This window comes from Macaca fascicularis, chromosome 1 (genome assembly GCF_037993035.2).
Source record: "Macaca fascicularis isolate 582-1 chromosome 1, T2T-MFA8v1.1".
NCBI classification, from domain to species: Eukaryota; Metazoa; Chordata; class Mammalia; order Primates; family Cercopithecidae; genus Macaca; species Macaca fascicularis.
Genome location: NC_088375.1, coordinates 39,696,655 through 39,718,733, shown reverse-complemented (window position 1 = coordinate 39,718,733; position 22,079 = coordinate 39,696,655). Strand labels below are relative to the sequence as shown.

At 41.1% G+C, this 22,079-nt stretch overlaps 1 pseudogene; it reads left to right on the top strand.

Moving 5' to 3' along the window:
• Window positions 1-20,871: 20,871 nt before the first annotated feature.
• Window positions 20,872-21,323, top strand: LOC102139806 (protein yippee-like 5; annotated as a pseudogene).
• Window positions 21,324-22,079: the final 756 nt, after the last annotated feature.

The window sequence follows — 22,079 nt, the reverse complement described above, 5'->3', positions numbered from 1 at the left end:
TGGAACCAAAAAAGAGCCTGCATTGCCAAGACAATCCTAAGCCAAAAGAACAAAGCTGGAGGCATCACGCCACCTGACTTCAAACTATACTACAAGGCTACAGTAACCAAAACAGCATGGTACTCGTAACAAAACAGAGATATAGACCAATGGAACAGAACAGAACCCTCAGAAATAATACCACACATCTACAGTCATATGATCTTTGACACATCTGACAAAAATAAGAAATGGGGAAAGGATTCCCTATTTAATAAATGGTACTGGGAAAATTGGCTAGCCATAAGTAGAAAGCTGAAACTGGATCTTTTCCTTACTCCTTATATGAAAATTAATTCAAGATGGATTAGAGACTTAAATGTTAGACCTAAAATCATAAAAACCCTAGAAGAAAACCTAGGTAATACCATTCAGGACATAGGCATGGGCAAGGACTTCATGTCTAAAACACCAGAAACAACGGCAACAAAAGCCAAAATTGACAAATGGGATCTAATTAAACTAAAGAGCTTCTGCACAGCAAAAGAAACTACCATCAGAGTGAACAGGCAACCTACAGAATGGGAGAAAATTTTTGCAATCTACTCATCTGACAAAGGGCTAATATCCAGAACCTACAAAGAACTCAATCAAATTTACAAGAAAAAAACAACTCCATCGAAAAGTGGGCAAAGGATATGAACAGACACTTCTCAAAAGAAGACATTCATACAGCCAACAGACACATGAAAAAATGCTCATCATCACTTGCCATCAGAGAAATGCAAATCAAAACCACAATGAGATACCATCTCACACCAGTTAGAATGGAGATCATTAAAAAGTCAGGAAGCAACAGGTGCTGGAGAGGATGTGGAGAAACAGGAACAGTTTTACACTGTTGGTGGGACTGCAAACTAGTTCAACCATTGTGGAAAACAGTATGGGGATTCCTCAAGGATCTAGAACTCGAAATACCATTTGACCCAGCCATTCCATTACTGGGGATATACCCAAAGGATTATAAATCATGCTGCTATAAAGACACATGCACACATATGTTTATTGCGGCACTATTCACAATAGCAAAGACTTGGAATCAATCCAAATGTCCATCAGTGACAGACTGGATTAAGAAAATGTGGTACATACACACCATGGAATACTATGCAGCCATAAAAAAGGATGAGTTCATGTCCTTTGTAGGGACATGGATGCAGCTGGAAACCATCATTCTCAGCAAACTACTGCAAGAACAGAAAACCAAACACCGCATGTTCTCACTCATAGGTGGGAATTGAGCAATGAGATCACTTGGACACAGGAAGGGGAACATCACACGCCAGGGCCTATTGTGGGGAGGGGCGAGCGGGGAGGGATAGCATTAGGAGATATACCTAATGTAAACGACGAGTTAATGCATGCAGCACACCGACATGGCACATGTATACATATGTAACAAACCTGCATGTTGTGCACATGTACCCTAGAAATTAAAGTATAATAATAATAATTTAAAAAAAAAGAAATCCCGCAAGTCAAGTAAAGGATTAATAGGTTACTTGCAAATATAGAACAAACAGGAAAAGAGTTAAACTAAATAAAAAACAAATAAACTGATTATTTGAGAAATAAACTTGTACTATAGTATGGCTAAGCCCCTTCTAAAACCCCTAGTCATCCCTCCTTAGGCTAGACTTGGGCCTTGGTCTTTGTAGGAAAGATAAACTTAAAATCAGTCTTCCTGGTCTGGAGGGGATGTCCATTGAAGCCTTAAATCAGAATGGCAGGTACATTTTATCTCCACCAACAACTTAATATGGATCAGATGTGGCTGCCTGGAGAGGGATTTGGAGCTCAGTCCAGGCTAATTGAAGAATACTAGGGTGGGTTGTTTAGTGATACCTGTCATGGGCACAGAATAGGGAAAGGAAGGGAAGTACCCTCATTTTTCCCTTAGACCCTAAGATTACTATGGGAAGGATGCACATTTCTCAAGAAGAACAAGTAAGCTGCCTAGTCCTGGTCAACTTTTGGAACCTGATTGGAGTTTATCATCACCATCATCATAATCCAATAGTTTCCATTTACTGAGGTCCAGTTATGTGCCTTGCACTTTACACTTTATTTATTACCTCATTGATTCTTACAACAACTCTATAAAGTAGACATTTTAATCAGAGTCTGGGGTCCCACAGGTGCTAGAAAAACTAATTTTCAAATCTGGTCCTACCTGACTCTAAAGTCCTATACTAAAATAATATAGAGCAAAACATGGTCTCAGAACATCTTCCAAAGTGCCAATATTCTTTATCCTGCATCTGCACTGCTAAGATTTTTGTTCAAATGGTATGAGAGTTAACAAACACTAACTGTCAGGCTTATTGTACACATTCTTTTTTTTTTTTTTTTCAGACAGAGTCTCTCTCTGTCATCCAGGCTAAAGTACAGTGGCGTGATCTCGGCTCACTGTAACCTCTGCCTCCCAGGTTCATGTGATTCTCGTGCCTCAGCCTTCTGAGTAGCTGGGATTACAGGTGCCTGCCACCATACCCAGCTAAGTTTTGTATTTTTAGTAGAAATGGGTTTTTGCCGTGTTGGCCAGGCTGGTCTCCAACTCCTGACCTTGAGTGATCCACCTGCCTCAGCATCCTAAAGTGCTGGGATTACAGGCATGAGCCACTGCCCCTGGCCTGTTATTGTACACATTCTTTTTCTCAGCATTTTCCATCCTTTCCTAGTATTTGATCCTGTCTGTGAGTTTAAATAAAAAATTACTTTTAAATAATAGGGATATTTTTCTTATTGCTAATCTTTCTAAAATGTGTTTTCCTTCTCCAGTGCAGTATAATAGAGGGAATGCAATCCATTGCCATAATACAACAGCTAGGGGGTACTGGCACATAATATATAATAAATACTTGAATGAATTAATTAATGTAATTAACATTTTTAAGAGAGAAGTTTTTAATTTTTATGAAGTCCAGTTGATCCATTTTTTCTTTTATGGTCTCTCCTTTTTGTGCTGAATCTAAGAAATCTTGGCCTAATCCAGTGTCACGAAGATTTTATTCTATGCTTTCTTCTAGAAGTTGTATTGTATTAGCTCACATTTAGCTCTCTGATTCATCTAATAGGCATTACTTTTTTTATTAAGATTTTTGTAGACATCAGGGTTTGCTCTATAAGCACACCTTAATCTGCTTTGCAGACACACATGCAGCAGTTTAAGAGTATACATGTGATTTTCCTCTCTTGAAACATGGTCTAAAAGTTGTTTTTCCAGACAAAAATCTCTGACAGCATTCTCACCTTTATCATTTGACTCTTTCTTCTCCCCTCCAAAAATCTCAAGAAACAGAACACTCTAGTCTAGCTAGTGGTGTTATCTGATATTTTTCTGTTTCAGACAAACCCTGTCTAAAAAAATAAAAGAGGTATTGCTCAATATTTTCTGCCCTCCATCCACTTAATCACCTAACAGCCCTGAGCACCACTCTCCAAAGTAATCTCCACATAGTCAACAAAATAATCTTCAACCCAGGGCTCAAGAAACAGACCACTGATAGGAACGTGAGGCCTGTGCCGGGGAGCTGCATTTACAAAGGCCAAAGGCCTTCCATTCTGGTTAACCTCTAGCTACTCCTACCTCATGCTGTGAACACCCCCTGAACAAGACCTCACTACTTAGAGACTTTTTTTTTAGGAGTTGAGGGTAGAGTACGTGATTCAAAGAATCTTGTCCTGTGAATTTGTACAGCCCCTCAGAAGACTTGATTTCATAGCTGGAATGGCAACCAAGGTTTCTGTCCACTTACAATTCCAGTTACATTTTGTTTGTTTTTGAAACAAGGTCTCACAGTCACCCAGGCTGGAATGCAGTGGTGCCATCATGGCTCACTGCAGCCTCTACCTTCTGGGCTCAAGTGATTCTCCCACTTCAGCCTCTCTAGTAGCTGGGACTACAGGGGTGCACCACCACACCCAACTAATTCTTGCATTTTTTGTAGAGACAGGGTTTCCGTATGTTGCCCAGGCTGGTCTTGAACTCAAGCAATCTGCCCATGTTCGCCTCCCAGAGTGCTGGGATTACACGTGTGAGCCACCGTGCCTGGCCACTTACTTGCAAATTTGTACAATTTTACCCTTCTGACATTCTGGGAAGAACTGAGCAAAAGAAAATGGACTTTGTTAGATCTTCATTGGGTATATGAAAGAATGTTTTGCCTCTCACAGGTGGGCTTGTGTCCTTTACTGTTTCTTTCACACACCCTTGCTCACAATCACTCTCCTGGAAGAAGGACCTTCCCTTGCCTCTTCAAATCTTACCTACCCATTGGCCAGGACCCAACCCAGGTCTTTTTCTATGAATCTGACTGCTCAGGTATTCTCAATGATCTCCCATGTCCCTATCCTAAAAAAGAGCACTAATATACTCAAAGGTCCAGTAGCTAGGAGAGATGCTTTAGTACATAGAAAAAGAAGACACAGCTCATAGCCATCAGGAGCCTAGCGAAGGGGCCAGACACCAAAAGCTTATTATAATAAAGTGTTGGGATAAGAGACATACATCAGAGTCAATGGGAACACAAAGACTTGGCACTTAATACAGAGCAGGCTAGGCCAGAGGGTAGCATAAAGTCAGGGAGTGTTTTATGATGGAGTCAATAGCTTTTGTTGCATTTTGAGATTGACTTAATGTAGAGTAGCAGTGGAGTGGTTCCAGATAAAACTGTCAAAAGCACAGACAGAGCATGGGAAATCCAGAGAATACAGGTGGTTCAGTAAACCATGGCCAGCCCACTGTCAGCTGGTTAATAATTAGGTACTTCTTTTAACCAGTTTTATTTAATTTTGTTTAGAGGAGAAGCTAGATGTTACAACGGTGGATAAAGAAGGCTCTCTGATGGCAATATGCAATTGTTCTTCTCTGTTTTCCCAAGCAATTCAATTCCTTGGTCCCTGACTCAATCAAACAAAATTCTGATACTGGGTGAACCTACTCTTCTTAGAAAGCAGTTTGATTTTTTTTTTTTAACTGCTACTTAAGCATGTCACTGGGGGATATCACTTCCCACCCTTAGCAGTTTATTAGAGGATCTCACAAGAAGCCCTGTCTGACAATTCTCTTCTCTATGACTTGCTAGATTTCATGTGTTAGAAAGCCTTAGCGATTGGCTTACCTGAAGGGCCTACCCTTAAGCCAGTTTCAGGAGTGGTGGAAATACGGAACGCAAGACAGAAATGGCAAGAAATGTGGTTGAGTAGGACGTGGGTGGGAAACCAGATTATAAACGCCTTTGAATGCCAAATTAAGGAGTTTGGGCTTGCTCCTGGGGACAGGGGAGTCCAAAAGAAGATTAAGCCATTGACACACAAACTGAACCATACAGATGGAGAATTGCTTATCTCAAATTGTTTTAAGCTACAACCCAGTCTCTTCTACTGAACGATGCATATATTTTCTAAGGACAAAATTACTGACTAATATTTTCTTGGTGTCCTCTTTTTTTCCTTTTCTTTTTAAAAATAGAGACAGGGTCCTGCTATGTTGCTCAGACTGGTCTCAAACTCCTGAACTCAAGCAACTTTCCCATCTTGGCCTCCCAAAGTGCTGGGATTGCAGGCATGAGTCATCGTTCCCAGCCACTTGGTGTCCTCTTTGATTCCAGGCCCATGTTTGAACAAATAGGAAGTTGTCAAAAATATGTTGATTGGTAGGTTTGAACAGCTACCAAGAGAGGCTGTATAGATGTTCAGAAAGAGATCTTGTGCCTTATATAGAATTAGATCATTAAACAACAGAGAGTAGAGTCTGCATTTTTACCCAGGATCTGAGGATCCTCTTGAATTCCTCCAGCCTATTCTAAATGGCTGTTTCTCTCAATTTGTCTCCCACTAGGAGGCATCATCATTTCCTCTGCCCTCAGCACAAGCAGCTTTTTAAATAAACATACACAACACATATAAAATTATATGCACATTCCCCCAATATAAACAAGCACATCAAGTTTTGACCTTGATTGACTAGAAAAATGTTTCTCGGAGTCTTGGCCAATTGGCTTCAACCTAAAGACAGAGGGTTCTGGAACATACAACTCTGACCTCCAGCTATCCTTGGAGGAGCTGCCTTTTATACTAATGAAAACTACTTTCTGAGAAGCATTTTCATGCATGGTATTAATAGATTGATTTTGTAAGCAGGAATTGGCAAACCTGATAGAACCCTATGGTAGAGAAAGAGCATTTGGACAATGTTGGATTGCCTTCCTGTTACATTTTATGCAACCTTGGGTCCTTAGGGAGTTTCCCGAGAAAGTTGGTTCAGAGTGTGCTGGCTCTTGTGTCCCAGCCTGCTGTTTATTTCACAGTGGCTGCAGTAGAGCAGCATTTATGCTTGTGTTAGCAACTTAAAGCTTCTTGGAAAACTTGGAAAGTAATGCTCCAGCAAATAGCCCAAGTATGCTCTAAGCATGTTTTTCTCAAGGCCTGGGTTTTCCATATTACCTCTGCCAGGAGTGACAGGAAAATTCAAGAAAAGCTATTTAATTTGATCATCATGGTTGATATACTTGTTGTACATTGAGAATCTCAAGCTGTCCTGGGAAAGATTTGTCAATCAGTTCAGCAGAACTTCTCAAAACTTGTTACATCAGATGAGTTCAGGTTATTTCTGTGTCACAAAAGGGTACAGCCAAGGCCAAGAACATGGTCAGTCCCACTCACGTACAATTCTGTCAAAACAAAACCTTGGGCTGGCCTCCCACTTAAGCCTTTTTAAGAATAATTTGCTTTGACAGGCGACTGGTGCCAAGGCCAAAATTAGAAGCTCCTATATGTGTGGGAGGCAGAGACCGAGAAATGTTTTAGGAGGAAATTCAGCTTTTCCTCTTTTGGCCTTTGCTAAAGTCCCTCCAAGGTTTTCAAAGGGAAAGCCAACACCATTCCTGCAGCAAACATGTGCTGAGCTTGAAATCTTGACAGGGCTGAGGACTGTCACAGTCTTGGAGTACAGCTTTGTCCATCACACCTGCTGCAAACGGGCTTGCACTCCAGCTAAGAAGCACAGGCAAGATCAATTCCTTCAGCTTTCCGTGTAGCACATTCATGAGAATAGATAATAAAAATAAAGGAAATACTACTTTTGAGAAGGAAATAAACATGAAAACAAGACAAAGACACCAACCCTGATTTCTAAGAGCTTCTATTATAGCGGAAGAGTCACATATGTATATAATAAGATAAATTACCATAACATAGATAATTGCCACCCTTATAGGTATTTTGTAAATTACTATGAGGATGCAGAAGAAAGAGTTATTGAGAGGAGCTTAACTCTTTTCCTACAAAGATTTTGTAATACAAATGATGGAGAAAGCCTGGTGGAATCACCTACCAGGAAGATAGAGGCCTTAGCTTCTGGCAGATCTTATTCATTTACTCTACAAATATTTACTGAACATCTATCATGTGTTGTTAGGCTATTGGAATCCATCAATGAATCAAAGAGAAGATCCCCATTCTGATATTCTAGGAAAAAAACTAAAGCTAAAACAAAATTGGCAATGACCAATTAAAGCATTTCTTCTTTGATAACAGGTAGAAATTAATTGGTTTTTGGTTGATGGGAATACTAAAAGCTGTAGAACATACCTGTTGATCCTGAAATCTCACTAAATGACCATGTCAAGCAGTATGCTAGAATAATGACCCACCCCAATATCTACATACTGAAGACCACCATGCCACTTCAAGCTACCAATGAGATGTCTCTGAACATACAGTTGGGAAGAGATGCATATAATAAAATAACCACAGAAACACAAAGCCCTGAATCTTAGAACCAAAGCAACATTCAGTAGGTAAGGTGTCAGTATTGATAAGAAATACAGTGTTGCTGGCTGGCTTTCAAAAGAGAGGAAGGAGGTCACAACCCATTGAGTGTGGGCAACCTTTAGAAGCTGAAAAATACAACGAAGCAGATTCTAACCTAAAGCCTCCACAAGGAATGCCATCCTGGCAACACCTTGATTTGAGCAAGTGAGATCTATGTTGGACTTCCAAACTATAGAACTGTAAGATAATACATTTAGGTTGTTTCAAGCCACTACATTTGTTACAGCAGCAATAGGAAACTAATACACAAGTGCTCTTCCACATTTCCTAGCCTCCATACCATGTAGGTGGGGCCATGAGACTTCATGGAATGTGGGTAGACATGATGTGTAGCCCATCCAGGCCTGGCTTCTGAACCTTCTTGTGCAACCTCCTCATAATCTCTCTCTCTGCTGGTTGGAGAACCAAATGCAGGAACTCATTGGAGGATTTCAAGTAGGCTCTAGTGAATGGCAGAACCACTGGACACAAGCAGCCTGGGATCCTAAGTTACCATTTAGAGATCTTTCCATGTCAGCATGTAGAGAAAGACCCAGTTCATTTTTTAGCAACTGGAAGATGATCCATTTTATGGAAGCATCATGAAGTATTCAACAAATTCCTAGTGATAGATTGTTTGTAGCCATTTGTTACTATAAACAACAGTGTGGTTATATCTAGCTAGCTAGCTAGTTATCATCTATTTATATCTGTTATCTGTATAACGATTTCTTTGCATACTTACAAGCCCATTCTTACAAGCGGGATTTCTGGCTAAAGGGTACTTGTATTTCTAAGGCTTTGTACCAGCTGTCCCTCCAGCCTGGACTGTTCTTTTTTTAGATCTTCACAAAGCTAGCTGCTTCCTATCATTCAGGATTCAACTTAAGTAGTACTTGATACCATATCACCTGCTTTATTTTTACCATAGAACTCATCACCACCCAATCTTTTATCTTTTGATTTACTAGTTTATTTTTCCCTCTCTCCACTAGAATGTAAGCTCCTATCGAGAGCTCCATAAATATAATTGTTGAAAACATGAGTAAATGATGAATGAATTAATGAATGAATAAATGAGTGAGTGTTACATGTAGAAATTAAAACAAGGCAGCAAAATATTAACTGAGGCTATAGATGTTTTATTCTTTATGCTTATCTAAATTTTTCAAATTTCTTGACATAAAAATATATGCTTTTGTAATCAGAAAAAGATCTGAAAAAAACCTATATTTTTAAAGCATGGCTGAACCCACACAACAGTTGGGAGAACATAGTGAAAAATATCAAGAACCAAACTTAAATATAGTTTTGGAGACAAGGAATAATGCAGAATATTGTTTACAGGGTATGCCTGGTTTTTATTTATGTTTTTGGATGGAGATGGTCTCATTTTGGCTGTTTAGTGTTTTCTATATTTAGTGTTTGGTTATTTAGTGTTTAGTGTTTTAGAATTTATTATAGATCAAGTATATATAGTAATTAATAGCTACATAATGTTTTTGCTATTTAAATTGCAAATATGCTTAATTTAAAGAAATCTGTTAAAAAAGATAGGAAAGTTACTAGGATAAACCAACAAAGCTGAAGTAAAAATGTTTATAAAATCTATCTTTTTACATTTTTTGCCTTAATTTTCACCTTAGAATGACCTTCTGTTGGAAACTGGTTGCTCTTTATTTTGACTTAGACTCATTTCTTTCTCTTTTTTCCTTAATTTTAGAGACAGGGTCACTCTCTGTCCCCCAGGCTGGAGTGCAGTGGTGCCATCATAGCTCACTGCATCATCAACGTCCTGGGCTCAAGCAATCCTTCCACCTCAGCCTCTCTAGTGGGTGGGACTACAGGAGTGCATCACCATGCCCAGCTAAGTTTTTCAATTTTGTAGAGATAGACTCTCACTTTGTTGCCCAGGTTTGTCTTGAACTCCTAGTCTCAAGCAGTTCTCCCATCTGGGCTTCCCGAAGTATTGGGATACAAGCATGAGCCACTTCATGGGACCTGAGACTCATTTCTTGTGTCTGATGAGGCCAGTTCCTCCTCCAAGGTGACATGCCACAATCAAGGCACTGTAGCCCAAGAGTAAATGTTGCTTCACATTGGAACTGGACAGCTGGCTTGTGGTTTCATAGATTTCATAAGCATGTTTCAGGCACCAAGGTATCTGTTGCAACTCCAGATGCTAAAGCCAGCAAGGAAGCCAGTTCCATAATGATCAGCTGGAAAGCCAGAATTTGAACTCTGGGCCTGATAAACTCCCTGTGTCAGCTTTAGGAGATGAAATACAAATTGCTTGGGAAATCTAAGTAGCACATTTTTTTCCCCCAATATACATGCCATGGCAGTACAAATTTAACTGAGATAAACTGATGGTCTGGGTAGGTTAAAGGAGATAATCACATGAGGTCAATAGCCGGGCTGAAGTAACTCTTGAATTTACCTGCTGTTGCTAAGCCTTGACTGCTGTTATGATGCAAGTAAGCCTCTGGGATATTTCCAACTATTTAAGAAATCTATGGGGTGATGCTATGGACTGAACATTTATGTCCTCCCAAAATTCATATGTTGAAGCTCTAACCCCCTAGTGTGATGTATTTGGAGATAGAGCCTTTACAAAAGCAATTACAGTTAAAAGAAGTGATATGGTTTGACTCTGTGTCCCCACCTCAAATCTCACCTTGAATTGTAGTAATCCCCATTTGTCAAGGGTGGGACCAGGTGGAGATAACTTAATCATGGGGGCAGTTTACCCCATGCTGTTCTCATGATAGTGAGTGAGTTCTCACGGGATCTGATGGTTTTATTAGCTTTGCTCAGCTCTCATTCTCTCACCTGCCACCATGTGAAGAAGATGCCTGCCTCCCCCTCACCTTCTGCCATGATTGTAAGTTTCCTGAGGCCTTTCTAGCCATATGGAACTGTGAGTCAATTAAACCTCTTTCCTTTATAAATTACCTGGTCTTGGGTATTTATTCATAGCAGCGTGAGAATGAACTAATACATCCATAAGGGTAGGGCCCTGATCTGACACAATTAGTGTCCTTAGAAGAAGAGGAAGAGAGACAGGAGGGTGCTCTTGCTTTCTCTCTGTGTGTCTCTGTCTGTCTGTCTGTCTGTCTCTTTCTCTCTGCTCACCCACACCGAGGAAAAGCCACATGAACACACATGGAGAAGGTGGTCATCCACAGACCAGGGAGAGGACGCTCACCAGAACCTGACCTGGCACCCTGATCTCAGACTTCCAGCCTCTAGAACTGTATAAAAATAAATTTGTTTCTTAAGCCACCCAGCATGTGATATATTCTTTTATGGCAGTCCAAGGACACTAAGACAGATAGGGATAGAAAGATGTCTGTAGGGAGAGAAGTCCCACAGTAAAGGTTAAAAAGAAAAGTACCCATTCTAGTAAAGCACATGTGGAGGCATCTTAGCCAGGGTCACCCTTTTTAAGCACAGGTCAGATTATATCACTCCATAGTATAGAAACCTTCCAAGATTCCTTGGACCTTACAGGACAAAGTTGAAACTTTTTGCATGGCTTAGCCCTCCCAGCTCTACTACAGCCTACATTTGAGGGCTCTGCTTCAGCCATCATCATCTTGCCCTAGTTGTGGCATGTCACCTTGGAGTAGAAGCTGGCCTCAAAGGACTCAAGAAATGACCTTGGATCAAAGTAAGAATCAACCAATCAGCGTTTCCAACAGAAGGTCCCTCTAAGGTGGCTTCAGCTTCTCTGCCTCAGAAGTTGGACACAGCCAGTGATAGCAGTCTACTCATGGGGCCTTCCCTTCTGTCTTCTCATTGGTCTCACATTGATCCTCTCACGTTGCTCACCATATCCCCCCTGACTGAAACATTTCTTCTGCTGATCTTTCAAGGCCACCCGACTTCCTCTGTGAAACATACACTGATGCCCATTTCCTCCATTGCTATTCTACTGTTTTTAAGATGCGCATCTGCTCACATCCTATTTTCTGTAGCAAACATTGTTGGTGTTCTGCCCAGATCCTCTTGGATTCTTTGTACCATTCCTGTGCACCTCTCCTCATATGAATGTGGGCTTCTGCTTCCAACTGTCTGCCCTTGCTATTCTCTTCAAAAGACTACTCTCGGGCTGCCCAGAGCAGAGAGCTGAAATATAATATGCCCAGGCATCCTTGGCCCAGGACTAGTGCAGAAGTATGAAAGTCCAGTTCCCTGCCCCAAATCAGGACAGACTCTGAGATGCAACTTCCACCCCAGAGTTCCCCCGTGGAATAAAGCTGCAGCTGCTGTCTGTGGGATTGTGCTTGGCTTCCTCCCCTTCCCTGGCCTGCTTTCCTTATTCCCTTATTGGGTTCTGCTGGGAGCCCTTCCTAATTAGTGAGTTGCACATGAATGTTGGTCTCAGGGTCTATCTCTGGGAAACTTGACCTAAGACACAATTTCTAAAATTGGAGGTCATCTTCTTATCAATAGCATATTAAATTTGGTAAATAAGATAATAGCATTCTTAATTGAGTTCTCTTTTTACTATATACCAGCTCCAAACATAGCATTTTTCACATGAAGATAGTTTACTGCAAATGCATGGGTCTCTCTCATTTGGCTCTGAGATCTTAAGGCTGTGCTTAGCATTCCTTTATCCTTTTATCTTGATTTTCAAGAATTTATCTGTAAATGTGTGTTTAATGAACACATTAAGCACAGCAGAAAGAAGGAACATGACTTTTCTCCCCCATACCGAAACAGAGGCTGTACCATACAGTTTCTTTCTATCTTAAGATGTAATTATTTTAGGCCAGGCACGGTGGATCACACCTGTAATCCCAGCACTTTGGGAGTCCGAGGCAGGTGGATCATGAAGTCAGGAGTTCGAGACCAGCCTGGCTAACATGGTGAAACCCTGTCTCTACTGAAGATACAAAAAATTAGCTGGGTGAGGTGGCACGTGCCTGTAATCTCAGCTACTTGGGAGGCTAAAGTAGGAGAATCACTTGAACCTGGGAGGCGGAGGTTGCAGTGAGCCAAGATCATGCCATTGTACTCCAGCCTGGGCAATAGGACGAGACTCTGTCTCAAAAAAAAAAAAAAAATTGCTTTATGAACTGACCTAGCCATGTGAAGGGAGCAAAGAGCAAAAGCTATTCCAAAGTGAAACTCTGTTGTGTGTGCATGCGTTTTAGAGTTGAATAGAAAAAGTACTCCATCAATAATATAAATAAATAATGTTTCAATCTGTGAGACTGTTATCACATCACTGAAAATAACTCATAGGATTTTCATCCAATTTGAAGAATAAGTTTGGAGACAGGCAGCCTTTTCCCAGAGCAAGTGAAACTAAGGGCCAGCAAGAGACCTATGTGTCCACCAGCCAGGAAGATGTGCCTTGGACAGTGGTTTAACATATGAGCCTGCATAGACGGAGAAGGGACAGATGATCTGGATTGCAGGTATTTGTGTTCAAACTGCTCTTCACTTCAGCAGTTTTTATATGGTGTCCTCTCTATAGCGTAAGAACATCAGATATCTATCCACTTAACAGTGGTTAGTTTCCTGAGAAATGCTGGAGAGATCCATCTGCTTATGGATAAAAACTAAAATAACTATCATTTATTGAGTGCTTACTATGTGCCAGGCACTGTGCTTAGCACTTCATATGCATGATTTCATTTACACTTCACAATCCCACTATGAGGCAGATACTACTATTATCCTCATCATACAAATAACAAAACTGGAGCTTAGAGGGTTTGAGTTTCCCAAAGTTAGCAGGCAAAGGGGCAGTATTTAAAATCTAGGACTGCTTGACTCCATAGTTCCTCCCTAACCTGAAAGAACCTATCTATGCTGTTGAGTAGTTTTTATCATTTTTAAAAATGAGAGAAAGAGAGGATGGGAGGAAGGGAGAAAATCAAATTATTTGAAGGTACCTTGCATTTTTGTCTTGTTACAGACCATGTACAATCCAAGCCTGCCACACAAGTCGTTACCCTACATAAGAGTCCATGCCTGCTTGTCCAGAGTTTGGGAAAAGCCAGAGCACAGCCTAGAATAAATGCAATAATGTATCACATGTATTCTTTTCCCTCTTATTTACATTTCTTCTGACAGAGCCCTGTGCTGCTTGTAGGACAAAGATGAGCTCCAATTCTTAAGTCTCATTATGTGTAACTTAGTAAAAATGTGAAGTTAGAAGCAAAAAACCACATTATAAGTGCATAATGACTGCAACTCTTTAAAGACATGAATATTTGGTGGAAGGAGGAAGAGAAGGAAATAAGCAAAAATGAAAATGGTCCTATTAGAAAAATGGCATTATGAGTGATTTTTGCCGCAATTTTTCAAACTTTCTGTGATCCTGCATGATTAGTCCATTCACTGAGTTGGTTGTGTAGTGATTGCCTACTGTGTGTAATGCTCTGTATTCGGCAGTAGGGAAGCATCAGAGAACAATGCAATCCCTGCCTACTGGAAGCTCATCATCTAGTGGAGCTCATCATCTAGCAATTCAACAATAAGATCCATTAAAGTGTGACGAGTGCTATTGAAAAGGAAGTTCATTGTGCCATAGGAGCACATACCGTGGATAATTAGCCTACTGAAGGAAGGGGGAGAAGTCTTCCTGCATGAAGTACAAGAAAAATGATACCTGAAGGCCAGCTAGGGTGTGGGGAAGGTGAGGATCATCCTAAATTAAAGCAGCAGCACATTGGTATGAAAGCCTAGAGGCAAGAACTTGATGAGTTGCAAAGACTGAAGAAAGCACAGAGCACATTGTTAGGAAATGACAGGGGCAAGACTAGAGAGGCACAGAGAGCTGAAGCTGTTAGAGGCCAGGTGAGCGAAGGTGCTGAGCAGAGCTCTATCCCAAGGCAATGGGGAGCTGCAGAAGGGCTGTAAGGGCAGAGTGATCTGATCATTCTTGGATGAATGACTTGATCATTTTTGGATTGTAAAAGGGTATCAGCCCTTTGAGAAGAACAGAGAAGTTTTGATGTAGCTATCTTAGGAGAAAGGAGAAAGACCCAATTTGTGAACCAATGGTGGATTGGCCCATGTTTTCCAAACTCAGCTGGTTGCTGAAGGTCATCATCTAGCAATTCAACAATAAGGTCCATTAAAGTGTGATAAGTACTATTGAAACGGACACTGAAGGTCCAATTGAGTTTGGAAAACATGTTTAATTAAAGGTTCAACTGAACCATCTATTAGACAAGCTTGTCCAATCCGTGGCCCACGGCCACATGTCACCCAAGATGGCTTTGAATGCAACCCAACGCAAATTTGTAAACTTTCTTAAAACATTATGAGTTTTTTTGTAATTTTTTTTTAGCTTATTAGCTATCATTAGTGTTAGTATATTCTGTTTGTGGCCCAAGACAGTTCTTCTTCTTCCAATGTGGTCTAGGGAAACGAAAAGATTGGACAGCCCTGTGCTAGAATCCCAGTAAAGAACCAATATATATCAACCACTGCCTCCAAGAAGCTGGAGTTTGGAAATGTCTGAGTGAAAAGGGATCAATGTGTGGTCACTCTGATCAGAGCAATTGCTGGTTCTGAGGTGCTTTCAGATCTCTGTCCCACCTAAATCCACATCACCATCTCTTTTTTTTGTTTGTTTGTTTCTTTAAGTGAGAGAGATAGTGGGCTGAGCACGGTGGCTCATGCCTGCAATCCCAGTACTTTGGGAGGCCGAGGCGGGAAAATCGCTTGAGCCCAGGAGTTTGAGACCAGCCTGGGCACCTCTTCTCTACCAAAAAAAAAAAAAAAAAAAAGCCAGGCATGGTGGTGCATGCCTGTAGTCCCAACTACTCAAGTGGCTGAAGTAGAAGGATCACTTGAACCCAAAAGGTCTAGGCTGCAGTGAGCCATGATTGCACCACTGCACTCCAGCTCAGGAGACAGAGCCAGACTCCATCTCAAAAGAGAGAGGGGCAGAGGGAAGGAGGGAGGGGAGAGGGAGAGGGAGAAACTGCCAAGGAGACTTAAAATCTGAGCCTGTGAAAGACTTGAGAGAGGTATCTCCTGGTTCCGGGCAGTAAGACATTGTGACTGCAGTTTTTTACCACCGGAGGACATTGCTGCTCTCAGTCTTGCCTTTCCAAAAGCCAATGACAAGAAAAGAGTTTTAGGGAACTGGCGATAAAGCATAGGTCCCTGCTCTCTAATTTACTTAGATGATGCCACAGAGGCCTATAGAAGGATGAGGATGAGAGAATGTGAAAGGAGAAAATATAGAGGAATAAATATGTCACTCTGTTTTCCAAACTCACAATGGCAGACAAAGGTTTAACAGACAAGAATTTATTAGCCTGCAAAATGTGACAGAGTATCTGAAATTGGCATTGTGCAGTGTCTTAGTTTGTGCAGCTCTAACAAATGCACCATAGACTAGGTGGCTTATAAACAGCAGAAACTTATTTCCTACAGTTCTGAAGGCTGAAAAGTCTGAGATCAGGGTGCCAGCATGGTCATGGTCAGGTTCTGGCAAGGGTTCTCTTCCAGGTTGCACACTTTCCATCTTTTCATTGTATCCTCTCCTGTTGGGAGGAGAGTAAGAGAGTCTGTGGGGTCTCTTTTATAAGGTACTAATCCCATTCATGAGGGCTCTACCCTCATGACCTAGTCACTTCCCAAAGACCCCTCCTCCTAATACCATAATATTGGGAATTAGGATTTCAACATATGAATTTTGGGGGACGTGAACATTCAGTCCATTGCATCAAGATGTGAGTCATCTATGTTATTCTCCATAGTACCCACATCATCTAGCACAGTGCTTAGTCCAGAGAAGATGCTCAAAATAATTGTATAATGAGTGATTGAATGGTGGGGGACAGATCTGCTCATCTCAGGGCACCTGCCTCCTTCTGCCCTATGCCTTACACTCATGGAAGGCTGCTTTTTTCCCCTCTAAATATCCATGGGGATTTGCATGTTGGAAAAAAAATCAGATTCTTGGCTGGAAGAGAATTTCTTAGCCTGGTGACATTAAAACCAATAAGAGAAGAATGTTGAGCCAAGGCAGAAGACAGTGGATTCAGTGTACAGACTCTGGGTCCAGTCAGGCTGGCAGGAAACCTGAGAACTTCAAGGTTCCAGGTCTGTCTGAAATGCCTGTTGCTATGGACTGAATTGTGTCCCACCACCAAATTCAGATGTAGGAGCTCTAACTCCAGTGCTCATTGTGATGGTATGGGAGGTAATTAAGTTTAGATGAGGTCACGAGGGTAGGTCTTCATGATGGGTTGGGATTAGTGCACTGGTAAGAAAAGGAAGAGACACCAGAGCTCATGCACTCTCTCCTCCCCACCCCAACCTCTCTCTCTCCATCATGGGAGGACACAGGAAGAAGGCAGCCATATGCAAGCAAGAAAGAGAGACCTCATCAGAACCTGATCATATTGAGACCCCAGTCTTGTACTTTCAGCCTCCAGAACTATGGGGAAAACATTTCTATTAAGCCATCCAGTATGTGATATTTTATTATGACAGCCAGAGCTGACTAATATACCCATAAATCAGCTGTTAAGGAGTTTGCCCAAGGGTCATTCTCACTTGTTCAAACTGGTTTTGGTGGTGAGCTGCTAATGTCATTATGGTGGTGTGATGCCTGCTACCAGAAAGCTGCCATTAGAAATTCTCCCTGCATGAAAGTACAGCCCTTTCCAGCTGAATGAGCTTTGACAAACAAATTAGATGATTCATCCTATGCCTGAAGGCTGTTTGGCTTTGTTGGAATCCTTAGCATACCACTACTGAAGGATTTTTTAAAACATTATTTTGTTTTAAATAGAATCTATGTCAAGCATTAATTGTTATCTATGCATTGATGCTGGAAAAATTTATCATCTTCTCTGTCTGTAATGAATTTTTTAAAATTAACTTTATTTTTTATTTTAAACTAATGTTGAGCACTAAAATGGTAAGCCTTCCTCTGATCTTCTAAAATAGGAAAAAGAAAGTAAATGAATAACAGCCACATACTAAGTTTTTGAATTGCAAGTGAGCCAATAAATACTTAGATTTTGTAAGCATTATTGTACCCTAAGAATCATAGATAATGCATGGGATCTTCAGTAGATAACAGCCCCTGCTGCTTTTGAGGATAATACATGGGAAGAAGTTCGCACATTTATGGTTTAAATGTGCCCCCCGCAAAAACCATGCGTTGGTAACTTAATCTCCATTGCAACTGTGTTGAGAGGCGAGGTCTAGTGAGAGGTGATTAGGCCATGAGGGCTCCACCCTCATGAATTGATTAATACAAACCCATAAGATTGGGTTCATTCTAAAGGGGTGAGTTTGGTCCCTGGTCCCCAGCCCCCTGTACCCTTCCACTATGAGATGACTTAGCAAGAAGGCCCTTGCTAAATGCCAGCCTTTCCATCTTGGACTTCCTAGCCTCCAGAACCATAAGCCAGTACATTTCTAATCTTTATACATTACCTCAGTCTCAGGTATTCTTTTATGAAAGCACAAGACAGACTAAGGCAGGATGGTTTGCATATGTCAACTTGATTAACCTGGAAGTATATTTCCCAGAGTCCCCCTCCCTATATGGTTCTGGATTGGAGTTGTCAAAAAAGAAATGTGCATGAGATTTGAAAGACTAAAGCAGCATGATTACCTCTGAAAGTCATTGTGATTAGACATGATGACAGATGCAGAGGTGTTGGCAGGTTCCAGTTTGTCCTTGCTGCCATCTGCTCTACATTCTACCTATGTTCCAACTGTTGACCCCACTGATCAACAGTGGTCTGAGGGTCCAGGCCTATCACCATATGTTGGCAGTGGTGGCAGTTTCTCATGGGCTTCCCATGAGCTTGCCATCGCAGTTTCATTTCTGCAGTGGGACATGCATGACTGTTACTTACTCTTGCTCTGATCTTTCAACTCTCCAGTGGCACTTTCACTTTCTCGGCTTCTTCCATAATTATGTAAGGTCTAAATTTCATAATAAATCCCCTGTTTCATAACTGACAGTGGTTCTTCTTTCCTGTTGGAATCCCAAGATACCCTGTAGGAGGGAATTATTGTTAATTACTGGAGGATTCCTGCTTGGAGAAGCATTACAGTTTGGACTCAGAGATACTGGGTATCCACCTCAGTTCTCCCACAAGCTATCTAACCTCTCAAGCCCTATTTTTAAATTTTATTTTATTTTATTTTTGAGATAGGATTTGAAGTGCAGTGATGTGATCTCGGCTCACTGCAACCTCCACCTCCTGGGCTCAAGTGATCCTCCCACATCAGTCCTCTTGAGTAGCTGGGACTACAGGTGTATACCACCACCCCTAGCTAGGTTTTGTAATTTTTGTAGAGATGGGGGTTTCACCATGTTGGACAGCCTGGTCTTGGAACTCCTGGGCTCAAGCAATCTACCCACCTTGGCCTCTCAAAGTGCTAAGATTACAGGTGCGAGCCACCGCACCTGGCCCCCATTTTATTTTCTTATAACCAATAACATATATATATATACACACACACACACATATACACACACATATATATATAATAACATATAAAATATATTAACATATAACAAATAGCCAGTAACATGAGCTACCTTATATTAGAGAGTCTTTGTGAGGTTTAGATGACATGTTGCATGTAAAGCACTTAGTCTAGCAAATAGTAAATGCTCAGTAAATGTTAATTTTTTTTTCACTGACAATTCGTGCTCCAAAATTGTTAGTTACTATTAAAGGAGCTTAATGCCTGAAGGGGAACCAGGTACTAGAGCCTAAAATATATGAAGAAAAGCAAACCGTTGAGCATAGGTGTTTTAAGGTTTGGGGAGAGCTGAGGTTGGCAAGACAAGCAGGAATCAGCAATAGGTGGAGCACAACAGGGAGGCAAGATGGAGGAATAGTGCAGCTCAGGAGAGAAGCTATAAACGTCAAGTACCCAAGCACCAGGGGAACAGAGACATAAAACTGCAGGTTCAGAATGGGCATCTCTCACTGTCTGCTGCGGGTCCCTCCTGCTAAGTCAAGCCAGGTCTCCCTGGATCACTGGCTGCTATGTAGGATTTAGCATAGGGGGATTTCTGGATCACTCTGCTGGCTCACAGCTCTTACTCTGCTTCAAGTATTGAAGATGTTTTTGGTGGCACTAAAAGAAATGCAGAATGGCCAGCACCCACTTGGTCCTCTCTCAGAGTGTCACAGCAGCCATAATGGGGGAAGGAGGAGTTATGTCATACAGAACCTCACACCTCAACCCTAGTAAAAAGAGCAGAGATTCAGGGTGAATGTGCATGTGTGTTGGGGGAGTGGTGAAGGGGACAGGTATAATGAGTGATAATAGCTAGGTAGACACCCTGTTCATAACCTCTACCTCTTCAAAGAGATCCAAGAAACTATGTTTGAGTTGGAATCATGCCTATGTTGGAGAAGAAAAAAGCCCACACTTCCTTCTTCCTGAACTAACTGCATTAGGATCATGTGCCACTAAGGCATCACCCATGGGCAATGAAAAGGCTTTAAACAAATGGAAAAAAATCTGGATATCACATGGAATGAGAAAACATGATTAGAGAGAAGTGTAGATGTGTGACTTTACAGAAGGCTCTGGACGTACCTAATAGCTATCTTTGGCTGTCTGAAATCCTTCATGGGAAGAAAGGTTGGAGATCAATGAATGGAAATTAAGAGAAGGTAGGTTTGTCTCAGTGTATCTCTGTCTTTGAGGATTTCCAAGCAGAAGCCAGATGAAGAAGAGGAAGAGAGTGATGAGGAGGAGAAAAGAAGAAGAAAGAGGAGGAGGAAAAGGAAGAAAGAGGAAGGGGAGGAGGTCGGCATTCATTGAGCACTTCCTATGTACCAGGCATTGTTTTAAATAAGCTACATATATTATCTTATTAAAATCTTACAGTATCACAACCCAGCTTCAGGGGAAGCCCAGGCCAGCCTAGTTACGCCCACTGTGGGTTGTGTCCTACCTTTCACTTGCTGTTGGGAGGATTGGTGTGCTCTTGCAGCCCCTTTATTCTACTCACCTATGCAGGTTTTTAAAACTTCAGCTCTAAAAATGGACAGAATTTTCCTTGATCATATTGGCAGTACCCATCTGTTTTCTTGTGCAAACTGTGATATAATCCTGACCAATGGCTCAGAACTCAATTCGTCTCTACTAGGTGCACAGGCACCACTAGCAGGGCATTTCTTTGTCACAAAGTAGTTAACCTATAGTATGGTGAAGTTCAAGATCAGATCATGCTCACTGGCTCCCACATAGTTCAAGATGTGAGCTACAAAAACTGCAACAGCCAACTGGGATGGATCTGTGAGTTTGCCACTGAAGACAGCCAGCATTATAAGGAAGGCTGTGTGATCCTGAAATGTGCTCTAGTTTGAGAGAATGAGGGCTTTGAGGAACATGTACCATTCAATAACTCTTGGAAGAAAATGAGCTCAATCCATCTTTTCCCAGGGTTTCCTTCACTGAAAACAAAAATCTGCTTACACACACTGCCAGCTTAGCATCAAGAGTCAGGTTCATAAACTGTGGAACAAGAGGTTGTGAGAATCTAAGATGGAACCTTTCTTTCTTTTTAAAAAAATTTTTTTTTATTTTCCTTATAATGGCAGAGTGTGGAAAGAATATTATGTAGATGCCATTAATTTTTCCTTATGTTTACATCTTAAGGCAGAAGAGTCTGTCTGCAACTATGCGATGGGCTGTGTAAAGAAAAAAATCTGGGCTATTAAAGTGGAAAAGTATGTTTTATATAAAATTTGAAAGGAAATATGTCAAGAGCATGGGTTTTTAACTTGAGCTTCATTTTAAACTTCTTTTTTAAAAACCCAATTATTTTACCTGACTTGCTAGCTTCAGAGAAGAGATCCAAATCTGGGCCCAGCACTAAGGACTCAGTTTTAGAGTGACCTGTGCTGGCCAAGGTGCCATATTCTTGTTGGAGATGAACCATAGCATTTTCCTTGCCAGTCTTGACCCAAAGGTGCCACCATTCCAGTTATTTATCACCATATAATTGGTGTTGATTGCAAACTTTTTCTGAAATGGGGCAAAATTGCTTGGTTGTCTTTTTCTTTGTAACAAGCATAGTAATATAAATAAAGTAATAGTTGGGAAAAAATCTTACAATATCCTTATAAAGTATTGAGGCACAGAGAAGTTAATTAACTGCCCATATTTACAGGATTTGGGATGATGGAGCTGAGACTTAAACCCAGGAAAGTCTGTTTCCAGATGCTATGCTCCAAACTACTACATTC